The following is an 18830-nucleotide window of genomic DNA, read 5'->3' on the forward strand; positions in this document are numbered from 1 at the left end:
ATAAGTTCTTGGCAGGAAACAGTGGCTCATGCCTGTAATTCCAGCACTTTGGGAGGCTGATGTGGGCGGATCACTTGAGGTCAGGAGTTCAAGATCAGCATGTCCAACATGGTGAAACCCTGTCTCTACCAAAAATACAAAAATCAGCCAGGTGTGGTGGTACCTACTTGTATTTCCAGATACTTGGTAGGCTGAGGCAGGAGAATCGCTGGAACCCAGGAGGCAGAGAACGCCATGAGCCAAAATGACACCACTGCACTCTAGCCTGGGCAAAAGAGCAATACTCTATCTCAAGAAAAAAAACATATAAGTACTAAAAACATTAGAACTTACAGGAAGATTGCTTAAGGGTAGCAGATTCTGCAGGAAGGCTGGACCTTTTGTCATCTCCTGCTTTCACACTCCTGCTGCCTGAGGTAAAGAGGGTTGGCTAGAGCTGACAAAACTGTCTTGGACCATCGAGTGAACTTCAGGATGGAAGCCACTGACTAAGGACAATGGAGAGGAAAGATGGAAGAAGCCCAGTGTCCAATGGCTTTGGAGAGCCACTCTTACGTTCCTAGACTATCTCCTCTAAACTTCTTGTTTGTAAATGAATAAGCCTTTTATGTTTAGGCTATTGTTGTTTCATATAGTCAAATCCACTTCTCTGGTCCATCTTCTTAAGGGCAGATTCGCTTGTTAAATCATGGTGTCTCCAGCCGTGTCAGATATAGCACATGACAAATCCCAAACAGCTATTTGTTAAAGCTTGAAAATGTTTTCCTTCTGACCTAAAACAGTTCTCATCCTGATTAATAATAGAATTGCCCTCTTTAAAATGATGTCCATCCATCTGATGTTCCAATTTTAAAAGTTCATGTTTTTCAACTTTTGGAAGTCTAGAAAAAGTGCCAGGAGTGCTCTCATAACCATGCCGTGGTTGAGTTCAAAGAATTTAGAAGTTTCTCCTGTTATCTAGATGAGGAGCTGAAGGGAATCACCACTGATGCCTGTAGCACCCACGGGGTAATTTTCAGAGGCTGCTGCTCAATGTCCTGTCTGCCAAATGCTACACATCTGCTCCTCACAGCTGGAGGAAAAGTGATGGTTTCTGATGCTCCTCTGCCTTCCAGATCTTCTGTAAATATCTCTAATTGGCAGAATCTTTCCTGAGATCTACTGGTAAGGGATTTGGAGAAATGTCATTCCCAAGCTTCCCGCTAACATACCAGTTAGGATGCCTTTTTTCCCAATAAAAATAACTCTAACTCAATTTACTTTAAAATATAAACTCTCATCACTAAAATTCCAGAGGTAGGCAAGTTTCAGACTGATCCCGTAGCTCTCGCTCTGTTTCTCTACACTTCAGTTGGCCTGAATGTATTTGTATACTGTCTTCATCCTCAGATTGGTGTTAAGATAGCTAGCATTCTAGGTCTTCCAACATTTAAACCCCTGGAAAAGCTGAAGTTTGGTACCCAGAATGGTTGCTAACAGATCACCCAGCCCATCTGTTTCTCCCTCTATCCCTTATCAATTACCAAATTCTATTACGTGTCCACAATCACTCATCCACAAGTACAGAAATCCAAAACACTCTAAAAACCAAAAGATTTTTTTCTTAAGTTTGGTACAAACACAATTGGCAGCACAAACTGACCAGATATAAGACTATTCTGTTCAGTTCAGGTATTTATTCCATTTAGCATGAATATCTATACGTTCTCTTTACGGAATAATCAAGTTGTATTACAAGGTATTGTCCACACCTCAAAGAAAGCATTGAATAATACATGGTAAAATTACAATATTATTTCTCTAATATCCAAGCTGTGTATGTGTGTGTGTGTGTGTGTGTGTGTGTGTGTGTGTGTGTGTGTGAGAGAGAGAGAGAGACAGAGAGAGAGAGAGAGAGAGAGACAGGGTCTCACTCCGTCGCCGAGGCTGGAGTCCAGTGACACAATCATGGCTCACTGAAGCCAACCTCCTGGGGTCAGGCTATCCTCCCACCTAGCCTTTTGGGCTGGGACTAGAGTCGTGTGCCACCATGCCAGGCTAATTGTTTGGTTTTTTTTTTTGTAAAGATGGGGGTCTTGCTATGATGCCAGCAGTGGTCTCTGATTCCTAGGCTTATGCAATCCCCCCATCTAGGCCTCCCACAGTGTTAAGATTACAGGCGTGAGCCACCACTCAAGGCCCCAAAATTCTGAGTTTCAAAACCCACCAGGTCCTAAAAGTTCCAGTTAAGAGATTACAGACTTTTAGAACAATTCATTCCCTATGTTCCTTATGGCACACTGACAAAATGGAATCTTTACACGTTTATTTTAATTAATATTTATGAAAGAATTTTTTTTTTTTGAGATGGAGTTTCTCTCTTGTTGCCCAAACTGCAGTGCAATGGTGCAATCTTGGCTAACTGAAACCTCTTGTCTCCTGAGTTCAAGCGATTCTTCTGCTCCAGCCTTCCAAGTAGCTGGGATTACAGGGACCCACCACCGTGCCCAGCTAATTTTTTGTATTTTCAGTAGAGACAGGGTTTCACCATGTTGGCCAGGCTGGTCTCAAACTCCTGACCTCAGGTGATCCACTGCCTCAGCCTCCCAAAGTGCTGGGATTACAGGAGTGAGCCACTGCACCTGGCCAAAAGAGTTTTAATATAGCAAAATAGTTATGTTAAACATTATCTGAAAAAAAACATGACACAAACCTACATAATATTCTTACTTTATTATTTATTTAGTATGAAATATTCTATTTAGTACAATATTTTTATTTAAAAATATATGTATTTATTTTAATGTACATGTTATGTATATCAAAATGTATAGTAAGAGTCTAAAAGCAAATACAGCATAATTTTTCTTCCAGCTTTATTAAGGCACAACTGACAAAAATCATATATATTTACAGTGTGCATGGTGATATTTTGATATGTGTGTACACTTTGAAATTATTAAAGCCAGCTAATTAACATATCTCTCACCTCACCTACTTTTTTGTGGTAAGAACATTTAAAATCTACTCTTTTAGCAATTTTTAAGGATATAGCTATTATTACTAACTATAGTTACCACAAAATTGTTTTTATCAGTAGTTCTTTAGCTGTTTGGCTACAGATCCCTTTGAGAAGCCAATGAGAACACTTGAAGTGACTTTTGCTTTTTTTTCCTTTTGGTTGCCTAGCATCCAACCACTCTTCTTATTTTAGGGGAACCCTTCACTAGGTGAATCTTGGTGGAAGCTGGGTCCTGCCTTCTATAGCAAAGGAGGTGAGGAATCCTATGTTCACCTCTCCAACTTCAAACAGCTAGGAGCAGTCCTAGACCAATGCCCAGCCAGTCAGACCCTCCTGCTCAGGAATCTGAATCTTCGGTAAAGGACAATTAGAGATTGTCCATGGTGGCAGTGTCGGGTTGAGTTCACCGGTGGCAGCACTAAGCGTCTTGTGATCGCAGGGGCGTCCTCCCCACTAGACTCTCCCTGGGACTGCTGGTCTGCCAATCATCTGCTGCCTTTACTAGCCTGGTTTTCCAGCCTTCCTGCTACTTCTGATGGTTTTTCAAAAGACATTTTTTTTTTTTTTTTTTTTGTCTAAGTTAGCCAGCATTGGTCTGTATGTTTTACAACCAAGAACCTTAATTGGTACAGCTATAGAGTCTTTCCTTAGAAAAATGCATATATCTACACAGATTTGCACCAATTTTCAGGGGTTCATGGACCTCTTGATCATCATGAAACCATGGACCCCAAATTAAGAACCCCTGTACTGATAATGATTTTTTTTTTTTTTTTTTGAGATGGAATCTCACTCTGTTGCCCAGGCGGGAGTGCAGTGGCACAATCTCAGCTCACTGCAGCTCCGCCTCCCAGAGTCAAGCGATTCTCCTGACTCAGCCTCCCAAGTAGCTAGGATTACAGGCACATGCCTGGCTAATTTTTGCATTTTCAGTAGACACGGGGTTTCACCATGTTGGCCAGGCTGGTCTTCAACTCCTGATCTCAAGTGATCTGCCCACCTTGGCCTCCCAAAGTGCTGGGATTACACATATGAGCCACTGCAACCAGCCTTGATACTGTTTTTTGAGAGTGTGGGGTTATAGTGACTTTTTCCCACCTTCTTATTGTTTTATGATTTCCAGATTTTCCACAGTGAACATGTACTACTTTCATAATCTGAGAAAGTAAAATATATTTTAAAGAAAAAGCTTATTCCAGAGACTTAAGACATTGTTCCCGTGTGCTTTAAAAAGAAACGTATTAAACCATTGTTGGTGATTAACATATTATATAAGAATCTTGAGAAAGAAAATGTTCCTGAGCCTGTTTTCGGGGATCTGTAATTGACCTTTGGCAAATCACTGAACTTCGCACAGCAGCCCTTTAACTGTCTGTAACACTGTCACACGTGTGCTGTTTCTCCCACACAAATGTGGCTGGGATTGATGAAGTCACCATTTGTACATATTCTTCAAGGTCCGCCCATGGAAAAGCACTTTGCAGACAGAATAAATGACTATTGCCCTATTATTATTTCCTAGAACATTGATGGCTGCCAGTCTGAATAAAACCTTATTTTAAAGAGCATATTATTTCCTTTGCCTTTCTCCTGAATATAACAATTCTGTAAAAATAAATGGATGAACAATTCTGTTCCAAAGCTGTGTGGAATGTGCAGCAAACCATAAACTTTGTCATTTTAAGGAAAAACAAGTTTAAATTTAGGTTAATTTCTGCTCTCCATTTATCATCTCCATTCTCTGTTTCACATACTTATTGTGCCCATTTTAAGCTACCCTGGGAAGCTTAAAATGTACCTGTGCTCTTAAATTTTAAGAGTGCAGGTGGGGCACGGTGGCTTGCTCCTGTAATCCCAGCACTTTGGGAGGCCGAGGTGGGGAGATCACCTGAGGCCAAGAGTTTGAGACCAGCCTAGTCAACGTGGCGAAACCCCATCTCTACTAAAAATACAAAAAATTAGCCAGACATGGTGGTGGGTGCCTGTAATCCCAGCTACTCAGGAGGCTGAGGCAGGAGAATCACTTTGAACCCAGGAGGCAGAGGTTGCAGTGAGCCGACCGCCACTGCACTCCAGCCTGGGTGACAAGAGCGAAACTCCATCTCAAAATAAAATAAAATAAAATAAAAATGCAATAACTCAGAACTAGAAAAGGACCTTGAAAGGGTACCTGACTGCACTTTTTTTTTTTTTTTTTTTCAGATAGACGAACAGCTAAACTAAACAAGTATCAGTCCATTACATTCATAAAGGTTTCTAGGAATTGGGAAATCCATTGCTTTCCCAGATACTCTTGTCCAGCATTTTAAAGTTCTCTTGCATAGTTAGTCAAAATATCCCCATCTCTAGCCCCACAACTGCCCTATTAAGATAGCTCCCCAGCTGGGCGCAATGGCTCCGCCTGTAATCCCTGTACTTTGGGAGGCCGAGGCGGGTGGATCACCTGATGTCAGGAATTTGAGACCAGCCTGGCCAACTTGGTGAAACTCCATCTCTACTAAAAATACAAAAAATTAGCTGGGTTTCATGGCAGGTGCCTGTAATCTCAGCTGTACTCGGGAGGCTGGGGCAGGAGAATCACTTGAACCCAGGAGGCAGAGGTTGCAGTGAGCCAAGACCACACCATTGCCCTCCAGCCTGGGCAACAAGAGTGAGACTCTATCTCAAACAAACAAAGAAACAAAAAGATGGTTCTCCTAGAAGGGCATCACCAACACACTGCATCATTTATTGACAGTACAGTGGTGCCATCATAGCTCACTGTAGCCTCGATCTTCCTGGCTCAAGTAATCCTCACACCTCAGCTCCCCCACACCCCCACCAGTAGCTGGGACTACAGGCATGCCGCCAGGCCCAACTAATTTTTATATTTTATATATAAACAAGGTCTTGCCATCTTGCTCAGGCTGGTCTCGAACTTCTGGACTCAAAGGATTGACCCACCTTGGCCTCCCAAAATGCTAGGATTACAGGCTTGAACGACTGCACCCGGCCTTGATGTGCTATAATGTTTTATGGAACATAAATAGGCCCACCTACATACAGTACATACAAACCAGAGACTTAAAAAATCAGATCAATGCTAAGTGAACAAGAAGGTGTGTATGTCTTAGATAGGAACCCTTCTCTCTACTCATTAGGTCATGGATTCTCTCCTGCAAACTCATAGAGAGAAGTGACTTTTTTGCATAATAAAGGAACATATTTCTCAGGAAAGTATTTCCAAAAGGAACAAACGATTGATGAGATACTGGGTTGAGATCCAATCTGTATGAAACCCATATGTAAAATTAGGTCATTCTTCCTTTTTATATCCAAATAATTACACCCAAATAATTATGACTCAAGCCCCTAGCACGCTACTTACTATAAATGACCACATAGTGCTCTGCTCCACCTTCAGGCAAAGTGTTTGAGAAACTCCTCATTGTTCACCATTCTCCTCCTAGACATAACTCTTGTCTGCTGATGGCTGTTGTTTACCACCTCTACTCAGGTTTAAGACCCTTTTCCTTCTAACTCTTTGCCCCATGCCTAGGCCCCCAGTTCTTTCCTGTTTTCCCCCAGCAGCATTGAAACTGAGCTGTAACTTTAAAATAACAATAACACCTACTGGAGGTTGGGAGCAATGGGCAGGGTGGACCACTCCCAGAGGAACTTATAGCTACTTCCTAAGCCCATTGTGATGGTCCACATAAAAGTGGCCCAGGTCTTTCCTTTCTATGAAGAATAGATGTTCCCACCACCAATGATCCTGAGAATTGGTTAGTTTTCAGTCAGGATATAAAAATATAAGAAGGCTGTTAAGTGGGAGAGGAAAAGAGGAAATTTTATTTTCCTTCTGGACTGGAAATCAGTTTTTCCAGGATTTGGAAATATAGAAAAACCTAGAATTTAAGCCATCTTGATGTCAACCTGAGAATGAAGCCAACCCATAAATAAAATCAGGGCCAAGAGAAGTTTAGTGAAACAGAGCTGAAGACACTGGATTGGATTGATCTTAAACCTGCCCTACCTCTGGAAATTTAGTGATAAGAGCCAGTACATTTCCTTATAATTTTAGACATTATCTATTTAATCTGTCCTATGATAGATGTTTTCAGCTCATTTTTCAATACTTCCTCTACTGCCCCTTTTAGCTTCTCTGTTGGTTGCCTTTAATCACATCCTAATATCTTTATTTTTTTGTTTCTTCAACTATCTTTTAATGCTTTTTATAAAATGAAAACGATAGCTCCCCAACCAGTCCACTCAGCAATAATGCACCTCGGTTTGCACCTTTTGTCTTTTGCATTATCAAGGTTGACAATTTTTATAATGTAACTACATTTTCTAAGGTTTGTCTATAGGTTGGTTATAAACAACTAAAAATTAATGTACAGAGATTATTGTGACTATATGTCTTGGTCAACTCAGGCTTCTATAACAAAATACTAAAGATGAGTTGGCTTAAACAACAGGAATTTAAGAAGTCCAAGATTGAGGTACCATCCAATTTGGTTCTCACTGAGAGTCGTCTTTCTGGCTTACAGATGGCTGTCTTCTTGCTGTATCCACACATGGCAGAGAAAGAAAACTCTGGTGTCTCTTTCCCGTCTTATATGGGCACTAATCCCATCATGAGTGCTCCACTCTCATGACCTCATCCAAACCTAATTACCTTCCAAAGACTCCACCTCCTAATGCCATTACATTGGGGGTTGGGGACTCCAACAGGTGAATTTGGTAGGGGGTTGGGGTAGACACATTCAGTTCGTAACACTATGTAAATACTGTTTATTGCAGAAGCAATGATCATAAAGGTTACATTTCATGTCTTACTTCTTTTTGTTCTGCTGGAGCTTCTATCTGCCTTCATTTTTATTCCATACTATTTGTAAGTGCTTATAAATAATGTAAGAAATTTTTCTCTATCACTATATTTGTTACATCATTAACGTTTCCAAAACGTTTTCTATGCATTTGGTTGTATGCCTGTGTGTAAATACATAGTTTTATTTTGTTACCACAAAATAATGTGGTACACATAATTGTTACACATTGTACATATGATTCTTTGACTTGCTTTTTCACTTAACAATGCCTTAGAGTTCTTTCCCTATCTTTTAACTCTTTCCTAAGCGCTTGATATGTTTACATCACAGTTTTGTCCATTTGTTTGTTTTTGTTTTTCTAGTTGTGTTAGACCTCAGTTGTACAAATGGATTGATATAATTTAATTATTCATACTCCTCAGTTATAGCCAGTTTGAGTTTTTGTTCCATTACCCCACCTCTTCTCCCATATGCTTAATCTGTATCTTTTCAACCCACCTGCCACATTTTTCTTACATAACATAGAGCATTATTTTGTGAGCTTGACATTTTTACACAAATGGTTTCATGCCATACGTATCCACAACTTGATTTTATCATGAAAATTATGTTTGAGATTCATCAACGTTGATAATTACGCCTAGTTTATTCCTTTTAATCTCTGTGTAGTTATCAATCAAATGACTAGATCACATGTTATGTATCCATTCTTCCATGATGGTCATTTAAGTTGCCTTTTACTATTTGTCATTACAGTGATGCAATGAATAGTATTGTACATGTCTTTTTGTGTACATGTACAACCCACAGATAATTTAGCCATTTCACCATTGATGGACAGTTTGTTCTTAATTTTTACTATTATAGATCTCTATCATATGAGCATATACATTATTCTGATATATATTGTGCAAGTAGTATTCCTACATAAAATGTATGCATTTAAAAAATTTTTGATATCACTAAATTATCTTTTTAAAAGATTTCATCAATTTAAATTTCCAACAATTAAACAGGGTATATCAACTTTCTACACATTTGCCTGCATTTGGTATAATCAATATAAAATTCTTGTCTACATTACAATTAAGAAATAGTATATCATTGTTGTTAAGATTTGCGTATTCCTGATTAACTGTAAGAGGTGTCATTTCATATCTTTATTGGTTTTTTGTTTTGCCTCTGTAGAGCCTCTGAAAATTTTGATATGGAACTTTTTTCTCATTGACTGTCTTATATATTTGTGAAGTTAATGTTTTGTTCGTACATATATGATGCAAATCTTTTATTTGAGCCTCTTGCTTTTTCTTTCATTTTAATTTTGTGTGTTTTACCAGAATAAGGTTTTAAATGATCAGATGTATCTTTCTTGTAAAGCTTTTTGTATGTTGGGTGTGTGTCTTTAGAGAATCTTTTCTACGCTAAGGGTTATAAGTATTTGCTTAAATTTTCCTAAAGGAGTGTGTGTGTGTGTGTGTGTGTGTGTGTGTGCACGCGCGCGCGCACACACACACACTTTAACGGTTCTTGCCTTCTCAGTGGTTATAAATATTTTGTCTGTATTTTCATTGAATGATTTTACAGCTCTGGTTTTCTGTGTTTTTTTTAGTTTATCCCTTTAATCCACCTGGAATTTAATTTTGAGGATGATATATGGTAGAGATGTAACTTTGTTTTGCCTAATGGTATAGTATTTGTTAATAAATTTATAATACTGTTTAATTAATTAATTAGTACTAACTATATTTACTAGTAAATAGTAATTCTTCCAACACTATTAAATTTGAGTGATTACGCTGGCATTGTATGCTAACATTATAATACTAGTTCTCGTATATAGACAGATCTGTTTCTGTAGTCTCCACTCCAGCCCATTAAACTGTCTCTATGCCAGACCCAGTTTTAATTGTTTTACCATTATAAATTTTTTTTAAATTTTTTTTCCTTTTTTCACAGACAAGAAGCATTATAAAATATTTTTATATTTGATATGACTTCTTGATACTTGTTCCTGGAAGTATAGTAGACAAGCTACCTTGTTTATGCAAAACAAGTAAAAATACTAGACAAAGTAGATTTGTTTTCAATTTTAAAATGATGTTTTTTAAGCAAATTGATAAGAAAGTTACAGAAAGTTACAAAAAGTTACAGAAACCAAATGAGTGAAAGAAGAAAGCCAATTGGAATGACAGGTGCTTTTATAATAGTATTTTATGATCTTAAATTTCCTTTTTTTTTTTTGAGACATAATTAGTGATGTTGAACATTTTTTCATGTTTGTTGATCATTTGTATATATTCTTTGGGGAATTGTCTATTCACATCTTTTGCCCACTTTTTGATGGGATTATTATTTTTTTTTTTTCTTGTTGATTTGTTTGAGGTCCTTGTAGATTCTGGATATAAGTCCTTTGCTGGATACATCGTTTGCAAATATTTTCTCCCATTCTATGGGTTCTCTGTTTTACTCTGCTGATTATTTCTTTTGCTGTGCAGAAGCTTTTCAGTTTAATTAGGTCCCATCTATTTATCTTTGTTTTTGTTGCATTTGCTTTTGGGTTCTTGGTCATGAACTCTTTGCCTAAGCCAATGTCTAGAAGAACTTTTCTGTTATCTTCTAGAATTTTTATGGTTTTAGGTCTTAGATTTAAGTCTTTTATCCATCCTAAGTTGATTTTTCTATAACATGAGAGATGAGGATCTAACTTCATTCTTCTACATGTGGCTAGCCAATTATCCCAGCACCATTGTTGAATAGGGTGGCTTCTTCCTACTTTATGTTTTTGCTTGCTTTGTCAGAGATTAGTTAGTTGTAAGATTTGGCTTTATTTCTGGGTTCTCTATTCTGTTCCATTGGTCTACGTGCCTATTTTCATATCAGTACCATGCTATTTTGGTGACTATAGCCTTGTAGTGTAGTTTGAATTCTGGTAATGTGATGCCTCCAGATTTGTTCTTTTTGTTTAGTCTTACTTTGGCTATGAGGGCTATTTTTTGTTCCATATAAATTTTAGGATTGTTTTTCTAGTTCTGTGAAGAAAGTTGATGGTATTTTGATAGAAATTGCATTGAATTTGTAGATTGTTTTCGGCAATACAGTCATTTTCACAATATTGATTCTACACGTCCATGAGCATGGGATGTGTATTTCATTTGTGTCATCTATGATTTCTTTCAGCAGTGTTTTGTAGCTTTCCTTGTAGAAATCTTTCACCTCCTTGGTTAGGTATATTGCTAAGTATTTTATTTTATTTTGCAATTATTGTAAAAGGGATTGAGTTCTTGATTTGATTCTCAGCTTGGTCACTGTTGGTGTATAGCAGAGCTACTGATTTGTGTACATTTATTTTGTATCCTAAAATTTTACTGAATTCATTTATCAGATCTAGGAGCTTTTGAATGAATCTTTAGGGGTTTTCTAGGTATACAATCATATTAACAGCAAACAGTGACAGTTTGACTTCCCCTTTACTGATTTGAATGCCCTTTATTTCTTTCTCTTGTCTGATTGCTAGAACTTCTAGTACTGTGTTGAATAGTACTTGTCTTGTTCCAGTTCTCAGGCAGAAAATATCATTTGTAGGTTTCTTATTTATTTTTTTGTTTTAATGCATGATTGTTGCAACTTCAGCCAGTAGGAGCCTCTTCAAGTTGGTTCCTAAGTAGCTTTGACACTCTCTCTCTAGTCTTCGGCTTTCTTGCCTCAGATATGACATGTTGGTCCAGGCTCATCTTATATATTTCTTGTTCCAGACCTGGAATCAGCCTTTTTTCAAATGAACACTAATTTTGTGTGTATGTGTGAAATGATGTTTAGAAACCACTGTCTAGTTACCAGGGGTGCTGATTACTACGGGGTAGATCCACTTTCTAAGCCTTCCTTGAATTCTGTTTTATCTTATTTAAATATAATTACGGAGAGAGAGATCCAAGATGGCTGATCACTAGCAGCTCGGGATTGCAGCTCCCACTGAAAGAGCAGAGAACGAGAGGACGCCACACTTTCAGATCAATTTTTGTTGCTCATGCACCAGGAGATTCCCAGTAGAGGAGCCCCACGTGTCGCCAGCACGACTCTTGAGGCCGGTGAGGCGGTTTTGCCGCTGCCTTGGTGTGGCGGTTCTCGGTGCAGAGTCAGAAAAGCACCATCAATCTTAAAGCCGCTGTTTTGGCCAGTATAGTGGGTTGCTCAGATTCTAGCGCTGGGAATCAACAAGTTGGACATCCATTCAGAAACCCAACTATAAAGACGGTAATTATAAAGACCACAGATGGATAAATCTATAACAAAGGGAAGAAACCAGCCTAAAAAGGCTGAGAATACCCAAAATCAGAATGCCTCTCCCTCTACAGGGGATCACAGTTCCTCATCAGCAACAGAACAAGACCTGATGGAGAAATACTGTGTTCCATTAGCAGAAGCTGGCTTTAAAAAGTGGATGATAAGAAACTTCTGGGAATTAAAAGAACTTGTTCTAACCCAATGCAAAGAAACTAAGAACTTTGAAAAAAGGTTTGACGAAATGTTAACAATAACACACAATTTAGAGAGGAATATAAATGAATTAATGGAGCTGAAAAATACAACATGAGAACTTCGCGAACTATGCACAAGTTTTAACAGCCAAATTGATCAAGCAGAAGAAAAGATATCAGAGGTCAAAGACCAACTTTATGAAACAAAACAAAAAGACAAGATTAGAGAAAAAAGGATAAAAAAGAAAGAGCAAAGTCTTCAAGAAATATGGGACTATGTGAAAAGACCTAATCTATGTTTGATGGGTGTAGCTGAATGTGACGAAGAGAATCAATCCAAGCTGGAAAATATGCTTCAGGATATTATTCAGGAAAACTTTCCCAACCTAACAAGGCAGGACAATATTCAATTCCAGGAAATACAAAGAACACAACAAAAATATTCCTCAAGAAGACCAACCTCAAGGCACATAATTGCCAGATTCACCAAGGTTGAAATGAAAGAGGAAATACTAAGGGCAGCCAGAGAGAAAGGTCAGGTTACCCATAAAGGGAAGCCCATCAGACTCACAGCAGATCTCTCAGCAGAAACCCTACAAGACAGAAGAGAGTGGGGGCCAATATTCAACATCCTTAAAGAAAAGAACTTTCAACCCAGAATTTTACATCCAGCCAAACTAAGCTTCATAAGCGAAGGAAAAATAAAATCTTTTGTGAACAAGCAAGCATTCAGAGATTTCATTACCACCAGGCCTGCTTTACAAGAGCTTCTGAAAGAACCACTACAAATAGGAACAACCAGTATCAGCCTTTCTAAAAAAATACCAAAAAATAAAGAACATCAGCATAATTAAGAAATTGCATCAACTAATGGGCAAAACAGCCAGCTAACATTAAATGACAGTATCAAACACACATATATTGTTATTAATTCTAAATTTAAATCGACTAAATCTCCCAATCCAAAGACACAGACAGGCAAAAAATGCCAAGACCCATTGGTATGCTACATCCAGATCCATCTCACATGCAAGGATACATAAAGACTCAAAACAAAGGGATGGAGAAAAATTTACCAACCAAATGGAGAGCTAAAATAAATAAATAGAAAGCAGGAGTTGCAATTTTTGCTGATAAAATAGATTTCAAAGCAACAAAGATCAAAAGAAGCAAAGAAGGATATTACATAAAGATAAAAGGATCAATGTAACAAGAAGAGCTAAAGATCCTAAACATATATGCACCCAATACAGAAATACCCAGATATATAAGACTTATAAAGAGACTTGGACTCCCACACAATAATAGTGGGAGACTTCAACATCAATATTAGATAGATCAATGAGACAGAAAGTTAACATCAATATTTAGGACTTGAACTCAGATCCGGAACATGTAGACTTAATTAACATTCATCGAACTCTCCACTTTAAATACACAAAATATACACTCTTATCAGTACTACATCACACATATTTACAGGTTTAAATGAAATATTGGTTGGCTACTTGTTAATTATTTTCTTCCCTCATTTTTTTTTATGTCTCTATTATTAAACACAATTATAGGCATACCCAGTTTTAGACTGCATTCTAGCCCAGGCAATAAAGCAACACCCCTGTTCTCTCTCCGTCTTCCTCTTCCTCTTTCTTCCTTTCCCTTATTTTTTTTCTTTATTCTTTTTCTTTCTTTCTCTCGTTCTTCCTCTAATATATATATATATATATATATATATATATATATATAATTGCACATTTTTTTTTTTATTCTTTTTTTTATTGGGATATATTTTTCCATCACTTTATTTTCAAACTTCTCAGATGATTTTGTTTTAGATGTGTTTCTTATAATGGTTAGATTTTCAAACATCTAATCTAAAATTCTCTTTTTATCCATGGGCTTAACCCAATCATATTTAGTGTGATATTGAGACATCTGAAAGAAATCTAGACATCTTCTCCTAAATTTTTTTGTTTTCTTTTGTCTTTTGCAAAATTAGTGAGTTTTCTTTGTCCTATTTTGCCCTTCTCAAAATTTAAAACTTGTACCTCTTACTTCTAGTGGTTATCCTAACTTATATGAGTTTTACAATAAATTTTACCGATTTCTTCAATAAGACACAGCTTTGTGTATTTCTCTTCCTTCTTTTTTCAGTTTTCTGGTTAAATTCATTCTCTCTTAATTCACTGTGGATGGTAAATTTTCCAGATCCTTGAATATTCATAATTTTTTTTTTGCATTTACACTTAAATAATAGTTTAGCTGGGTATAGAATTCTAGGTTTGTAACCATGTTCTCTCAAAATGTTGACAATGTATTTATATTGCCTTCTTCTATGCAATGTATTTTTATTGAGAATTCTGATATTAGTCTTTGCAGAAAAAATTTTAAAACTCTTTGAATGCTTTTATAATTTCTCCTTACACTTGTTCTAAAATTTCACCATGTGTATCAAAGTAGTCATTTCTATTCATCCTACTCAGTTTACAACCTGAAGATTTGTACTTTTATTCAACTCCAAAAATTTTTCTTTTAATATGTTTTTAATTTTTCTTCTATCTCATATTTTCTGCTTTTTATTTTCTTCTGGAATATGAACTGATATATTTGGGAACTTCTGGTCTACCCTCCATGTTTCTAAACATTTCTTTCATAATTTTTCTCTGTCCTCCTATGCTACATTCTGAGAGAATCCCTCAGCTATTGTTTCCAGCTCAATAAACAGCTCTTCATCTATATTCATCCTACCATTTTCCTCTCTTCTGAATACTTTTCACTTTCAAGATCTCTATTTGATTATTTTTCATAATTTCCTTTTTGTCTTATGGATTCAATTGTCTTTTATCCCTGTGATGAAACATTCATTATACTTTCCTTAATATCATCTTTTGTGAGTTCTACTACCTGTTTCTCAGATACTAGTCATTTGTTTCACTTTGTGCTTCTCTTTTATGGTGTGTTAGTAATTCTTAGCTCTGTGCACATCTTTTCCTTTGAGGTTCCCTGTTGTCCCAACTATGGGAACTATTTATTTCAACCTACTTCCAGCAACTGTGGAAGAAGATGATGAGATGGGCCTATATGTAGCCTTCTGAATCTGAGGAGGCTCTCTGTTTCTCCTGGGTGTCAGCAGCCTGCTAAGACTGCCAAGGGACATAAGGATTTCCCCTCATTTCTGAGAGCAGATACCTCTGCTAATCACTGCATGCCCAAAGCAGAAAGAGAGAAGGGGTAGAAGTGTCAGGCTTCACTTAGCCAATTGTACAATACTGAGTTAGTGACCCCACACAATTAATATTCACCCAGAGTCTTATTTGGAAATAGTGTCATTACACAGAGACTTGGTGTCTGTGTCCAAATCACTATCTCTGTCTTCCCAGTAGAGAGAAAACCATGTAAAGACAGAGATTAGAGTGATGCATGTACAAGCCAATCCATGCCAAAGACTGACAGCAACCACCTGAAACTAGAGCCTTCACAGAGAGTAGGTGCCTGCTGACAACTTGATTTTGGACTTTCAGCCTTCAGAACTATAAAAGAATAAATGTCTATTGTTTAAGCCACTCATTGTGGTATCTTGTGATAAGTTCCCTAGGAAACTAGTACACCAAGTAACCCTACCAATCACTCTTACCCCACTCTCCACCCCATTTTTCATTTTTCCAATTTTTAAGTATAAGATTCTCAAGTTCGTGATAATGTAAAAGCATTTTTCATCTCTCTTGTAGGTTACAATGACAAATTAACCCCATATCACTCCCCACCTTTAGCCAAGAGAAAGAAATTTACCACAAGACAGGCTTTCCTCCTTGGTGTATCTGCAGTTAAAACTCAGTGTTTCCTCCTAGATATCAGGTCATTGTGATTCAACTATTCCAGTCTCAGTTGATTCATCTAGAAAATAGGAATGATAATACCAACTCCTACCCAACAGAGTTATCATAAAGATAAGTGTCTTAGTCCATTTTCTATTGCCTTTCTTTTTTTTGAGACAGAGTCTCGCTCTTGCTCTGTCACCCAGGCTGGAGGGGCTAGTCCACTTTCTATTGCCTTTTTTTTTTTTGAGACAGAGTCTCACTCTGTCATCATCTCAGCTCACTGCAACTTCCCCCTTCCAGGTTCTAGTAATTCTCATGGCTCAGCCACCTGAGTAGCTGGGATTACAGGCATGCACCACCATGCCCAGCTAATTTTTGTATTTTTAGTAGGGAGGTTGTTTTGCCAAGCTGTTCTTAAGCTCCTGGACACAAGTGATCCACTCACCTTAGCTGGGATTATAGGCATGAGCCACCATTCCCAGCTCGCTTTCTGTTGCTTATAACAGAATACCTGAATTTGAGTAATTAGTAAAGAAAAAAATGATTTCTTAGAGTTATGGAGGCTGAGAAGTCCAAGGTCAAGGGGACTTCTTGCTGGTGGGAACTCTGCAGAGCCCCAAGGTGGCACAGGGCATCACATGACGAGGGGGCAGAGCATGCTAGCGCAGGTCTCTCTTCCTCTTCTAATAAAGCCATCAGTCCTACTCCCACGATAGCTCATTAATCCATTAACCCATGAATTAACTAATCCCTTCATGAGAGAAGAGACCTCATAGCCCAGTCGCCTCTTAAAGAGCCCCTCCTCAATATTGCCGTGTTGGGCATTAAATTCCAACATAAGTTTTGGAGGAAACAAATATTCCAACCATAGCAATAAGTTTGGTAAAGCCTCTTGCAACAGAGCCTGACTCAGAGTTGGGGCATTATATTTTCCTTATGCTAAGTGCCACTAAGATAATATTAGCAACTATGACACATATTGAAAGTAATACATGTCATCACAACTTTTGCACCAGTTACCCTATTCTGTGAAGATACCTCACAAAAATAACATAAACTACTGAAACGTCTTTATGCTTGAAAAATGTTCATCATAGTAATCCTTTAAAATACAAGACACTGGCAGTAACTAGAACAGCCAACAATGGGGAATGATTACATAAATCTGTATTTTCCAATGTGTGTGTGTGTATACATATACATATATATATATATATACTATGCAAATATCAGTTATCAATTCATATACATACATATATACTTATAAAAATTGTAGTATTTTAAAATATTCTGTAATTTTGTTTTCTTTTTAACAAACACATGTAATGCTTATTATGTGCCAGGCATTGCTCAAGGCAGTGTTACAGGCTCTTCAAAACTATTTAGAATATTACACTTATAAATATTTGCTCATTGATGCATGTTTTACAATTTTTGTAAAATATTTTATGTGTAAAAATATTAAAATTCTACAAAAAAGATTAATTTTCAATGATATTCCTGTTATTAAGACAAAATTCAACTTTTTATTTAACATGTGACGTATATGTTAAATCAATTATGTAAGATGAAATATAATTTGTGATTTGTGTTTTTAAATGGAATTGTTTATTATGGTTGGTTTAGGGACCAAACCTATATTCAGTATAGATTAATAGTAACTACACTCAGCCAGGTGCAGTGGCTCACACCTGTAATTCCAGCACTTTGGGAAGCCAAGGCGGGTGGATCACCTGAGGTCAGGAGGTCGAGACCAACCTGGCTAACATGATGAAACCTTGTCTCTACTAAAAATACAAAAATTAGCTGGATGTGGTGGCACATGCCTGTAATTCCAGCTTCTTGGGAGGCTGAGGCATAAGAATCACTTGAACCCAGGAGGCAGAGGTTGTAGTGAGCCAAGATCAAACCACTGCACTCCAGCCTGGGCTACCAAGTGAGAATCTGTCTCAAAAATAAAATAAAAGTAACTACATGCTATGGCAGTAAAAAAGACAAAAGCTATTGTGATTGCCTGATGTTTAGAATTTTTGTATTTTAGCTTAAAATATCAACTTTTTTAATTAAAAAATTTTTTTCACATCAGATGAGTAACATGCTGATGTCATAACAAGGAAGCTTGAAGGAGTCACATCTCACACATTAGCATAAAAACCCAAGCATAACACTTATGAATCACAAGCGGATCTCAACTGTTTTATTTTTGGACATTTTATATTTTGTTTCAAAACAAAGAGATGAGAGTGATTTCAGGCTGTCATCAGCAAACAATTTTCTACAAGCACATTTGGAAATGGAATTTGGATATGGATAATCATTATTCCTAGTAAATGAATTGTTTCTTGCTATAGTTTGAATGTGTCCCCTAAATTTCTTTTCCTTTTTTTTTTTTTTTTTTTTGAGACAGAGTCTCACTCTGTCACCCAGGCTAAAGTGCAGTGGTGCAATCTCAGCTCACTGCAACCTCCCGAGTTCAAGTGATTTTCCTGCCTCAGCCTCCCAAGTAGCTGGGATTATAGGCATCCGCTACTATGCCCAGCTTATTTTTGTATTTTCAGTAGAAACAGAGTTTTACCATGTTGGCCAGGCTGGTCTCAAACTCCTGACCTCGAGTGATCCACTTGCCTCAGTCTCCCAAAGTGCTGGGATTACAGTTGTGAGCCATCATGCCCAGCTGTCCCCTAAGTTTCATTTGCTGAAAATTTAATCTCCAATTTACATG

General features: G+C 37.4%; 1 non-coding gene across 1 annotated transcript; it reads right to left on the minus strand.

Moving 5' to 3' along the window:
• Positions 1-18188: 18188 nt before the first annotated feature.
• Positions 18189-18295, minus strand: LOC116565934. The gene has a single exon (XR_004275673.1). It is a non-coding gene; the product is annotated as a small nucleolar RNA U13 (small nucleolar RNA).
• Positions 18296-18830: the final 535 nt, after the last annotated feature.

Source organism: Sapajus apella, unplaced genomic scaffold, assembly GCF_009761245.1.
Source record: "Sapajus apella isolate SASKATOON/1434 unplaced genomic scaffold, GSC_monkey_1.0 scaffold41, whole genome shotgun sequence".
Taxonomy (NCBI): domain Eukaryota; kingdom Metazoa; phylum Chordata; class Mammalia; order Primates; family Cebidae; genus Sapajus; species Sapajus apella.